The sequence below is a fragment of the Triticum dicoccoides genome, chromosome 7A (genome assembly GCF_002162155.2).
Source record: "Triticum dicoccoides isolate Atlit2015 ecotype Zavitan chromosome 7A, WEW_v2.0, whole genome shotgun sequence".
Taxonomy (NCBI): Eukaryota; Viridiplantae; Streptophyta; class Magnoliopsida; order Poales; family Poaceae; genus Triticum; species Triticum dicoccoides.
Genome location: NC_041392.1, coordinates 307,821,326 through 307,825,730, shown reverse-complemented (window position 1 = coordinate 307,825,730; position 4,405 = coordinate 307,821,326).

Genomic DNA, 4,405 nt, shown 5'->3' with positions numbered 1-4,405 from the left:
AAGGGGTGAGGGAGGCGGCGGGGGCGCGTGGGCGGCTGCGGCGAGGTTAGGTCGAGTGGGGGATTTGGCGAGGGAGGGAGAGAGGCCAAAGGGGAATAGGTGGAGTGGGGGGAGGGTTAGCAATGGCGCACCTCCCCCTAGTGCGCCATAAGTACGACGGCAGCAATGGCGCACCTCCCCCCGGTGTGCCATTAGTAATTTTTTTATTACAGTTCGAGCACTCAGGTTATATTCCACCTAACCGTATCCGAAACAGAACACATACACTAGCTCGACTGGTTAGCACACAACACACACACTGGGAGGTCCTGGGTTCGATTCCGAGGCTCCCCAATTTTTGTATTTATACATTTTTTTCTTTGCACATATCTTTTTATGCATGCATCCAAATATAACATGTCACATATGCTAGATGCTCAGAATTTCATGTAGAAAAATAATATGCAGTTTGTTGCCATGTTAACAACACTTAAAATGCGGTTTGATATTTATTTGTGTTTAAATATGTTCAAACTTGTTTAAATCATAACTAAATATCCATAGCTCCAAATTTGACAAACTTTATATGCTTTTGGGAGTAACATATATGCGGTGGGTCGGCGGCGGCGGTGGAGTGGGGGAGGGTGCGGTGGGTGCTCAGCAGCGGTGGAGCGGGTCGGGGATCGAGATCGAGATGGAGGGGGATAGCGATCGAGATTTAAAAATATTCATCAAATTTGAAAAAATATTCATGAATTCAAAAAGTGCCCATGAAATTCAAAAATATTCATGAGTTCAAAAATATCTAGCTGGTCCCAGGTTACTAATGGCGCACTACACAGACATGCGCCATTAGTAACCCAACATACTAATGGCGCACCACACAGACATGCGCCATTAGTAGTTTTGGAAAAAAGTAAAAAAAATAATTTTTATACTAATGGCGCACCGTGGCACAGTGCGCCATTACTAGTTTAAACTAGTAATGGCGCACTATGCAACGGTGCGCCATTAGTAGTTGTGCAAAAAAGTAAAAAAAATACAGTAGTGGCGCACTCTATGGCTGGTGCGCCATTAGTAGTTCTAACTACTAATGGCGCACTCTGCCCGGATGCACCATTAGTATGTTTGAAAAAATGAAAAAAAAAATTTGTTACTAGTGGCGCACCGTGTGCCTGGTGCGCCATTAGTGTCTTCCACACTAATGGCGCACCAATACATGGTGCGCCATTAGTATATAGTACTGGCGCACCACATGTCTGGTGCACCATTAGTGTCAATTCCATCTATAGCCCTTTTCCTAGTAGTGTCAGTCCAATCATGGACGGCTTTCGGCTCACCAAGGTCCTCATGGACGGCAGCAGCGGACTAAACCTCATCTACGAAGATACACTCCACAAAATGGAAATAAACAGGAGCCGCATTGAGCAAAGCAGCACAACCTTCCGAGGAATTATTCCTAGTCGGGAGGCACGATGTGCGGGAAAAATAACACTCGACCTGGTATTCGGCACGCCGGAGAATTATCGGTCCAAAGAAATAACCTTCCAAGTGGCCCCTTTCAACAGCAGATATCACGCCCTCTTAGGGCGAGATGCATTTACGTGCTTCCAAGCGGTACCCCATTATGGATACATGAAGCTTAAGATGTCTGGGCCCAACGTTATAATCACTCTAGCTAGTGATCCGGACATAGGACTCCGTGCCGAGAATAAAACCGCATCCTTGGCCCTCGAGGCATTGTCTGAAGCCCTCGCGGCCGAAGAATTAACCGCGCTACGCTACACGGTGGACAGGGATGATGTGGTCCTAGACAAACGACCCAAATCCACCTCCTTCAAACCAGCAGAAGAAAATAGTCAAATTCCAGGTCCATCCAATGGACCCCAAGAAGACTGCATCCATCGGAGCACAACTAGACCCAACGGTTAACGCCGCACCACGAGAGTTCTTGCACGAGAATTGGGATATATTCGTCTGGCACCCTTCTGATATGCCAGGAATCCCACATGAGTTGGTCGAACACAGCCTCAATATATTAAAGGGATATATACCAGTCAAGCAAACACTGCTGCGCTTTTCCGAACCCAAACGTCAAGCTATGGGGGAGGAGCTAGCCAAGCTAATTGAGGCTCGATTCATCAGAGAAATAAAACATCCGGACTGGCTGGCAAACTCGGTGATGGTACCAAAGAAGGACAAATCCTGGCGGTTGTGCGCCGATTTTAAAGACCTCAATAAGGCTTTCCCTAAGGATCCCTTCCCCCTCCCCCGCATTGATCAAATCATTGATGCTACCGCAGGACACGACTCATTGTGTTTCCTTGATGCATATTCTGGATACCATCAAATTAAAATGAAGGAGTCCCATCAAACTGCAACAACATTCATTACCCCATACGGGCCATTCTGCTTCAACACCATGCCCTTCGGGCTCAAGAACGCTGGCGCCACATACCAACGCATGATTCAAACATGCCTAGAGAAACAGATCGGCAAGACAGTTGAAGCTTATGTGCACGACGTCGTCATCAAAACTAGGCGCGTTGGAACATTAATAGATGATTTACATCTCACATTCGATAACCTCCACGCGTATGACATTAAGCTCAACCGTGAAAAGTGCGTTTCCGGCATCCCCGCAGGAAAACTGCTGGGCTTCATCGTTTCCAACAGAGGAATTGAGGCAAATCCAGCCAAAATTTGAGCTCTATCAAAATTGGCTACGCCAACAGACCTTAAACAAGTCCAAAAGCTCGCGGGTTGTGTGGCAGCTCTAAGCCGATTTATCTCCAGATTGGGAGAAAAGGCACTGCCACTCTATCGCCTTCTACAGCGAACCGATCACTTCGAGTGGACGGATGCGGCAACAGCCGGACTAGAGGAAATAAAGACCCTTCCTGCGAGCAACCCAATCCTGGCCGCGCCAAACGTCGGCGAACTGATGTTATTATACATATCGACAACACATCAGGTGGTGAGCGTCGTGCTCGTCGTCGAACGAGAATAGGACGGACACAAATTCCCGCTTCAGAAGCCAGTATACTACGTATCCACTGTCCTTACACCATGCAAATCCCGGTACCCCCATTATCAAAAGATAGCATACGCGGTCTTCATGGCATCCTGAAAGCTCCGTCACTACTTCCAGGAGTGTTCGATCATGGTGGCTTCCGAAGTACCACTCAATGACATTATAAACAACGTGATGCCATGGGATGAATTGCCAAATAGGCCATTGAGCTCTTTCCATTTGATATTACATAGAAACCACGTCGAGCTATTAAATCCCAAGTACTGGCTGACTTCGTCGCCGAATGGACAGAGGCCGAACTCCCTAAAGAGTACGGCGCATATTCCAATTGGGTTATGTATTTCGATGGCTCCATAATGCTGGCAGGGCTAGGGGTGGGCGTCGTCTTAACGTCACCAACTGGAGACATCGTTCAGTATGTACTCCAAATACTATACACAGACTCCAACAATGCAGCCGAATACGAGGCCTTATTGCATGGTCTCTAGATGGCTGCCTCCATGGGCGTACAACGCCTAGAAGTGCGTAGGGACTCAAACCTTGCAATATCTCAAATAAATGGAGACTTCGACGCCAAAGACCCAAAGATGGCAGCTTACCGTAATGCCGTCATAAAAATGTTACCCCGGTTCGAGGTGCTCGAGTTCCACCATGTGGCTCGAGAAAGCAATCAGGGGCGGACATCCTTGCTCGTATCGGCGCTAAGCGCGACCCCGTTCCACCTCATATCTTTCTGGAAAGGCTTTTTAAGCCATCCGTGGTGTGGCAGGGGGAAAACAGTAACACTAGTCCAGATCCGAACATAACCCCAGATTCCGAAAACAATGACATCATCAGAGGCTCAGCCACCAAAATAACACCGTCGATGCATCTCATCATGGCAGTCATTGCCCCATGGACCAAACCCTTCCTGGCCTACCTTAACAGGAAGGAGCTTCCCGAGGACCAGAATGAGGCCCGCTTCATTGTCCGGCGTTCGAAGGCCTACAAGGTTCATGATGGAGAGATCTATAAGAAAAGCGCTAGCGGAGTTCTTCAAAGATGTATCTCTGAGGAAGAGGGGCGGCAGCTCTTGGCCGAAATTCATGCCGGACTCGGCGGGCACCACGCCGCAGCTCCGGCCCTTGTTAGCAAGGCATTCTGTACAGGGTTTTATTGGCTGACGGCCCGAGCAGATGCACAGGACCTTGTCCAACGTTGCGTCAGATGCCAACTCTTCGCTTACCAAAGCCATATGCCCTCCACTACCTTACAAACAATCCCCATCACTTGGCCTTTTGCGGTGTGGGGACTCGATATGGTCGAACCCCTTAAAGGAGGAAGCCATAAGAGAAAGTATCTGCTGGTCATGGTGGATAAATTCACTAAGTGGATAGAGGCCAAACCAGTCAA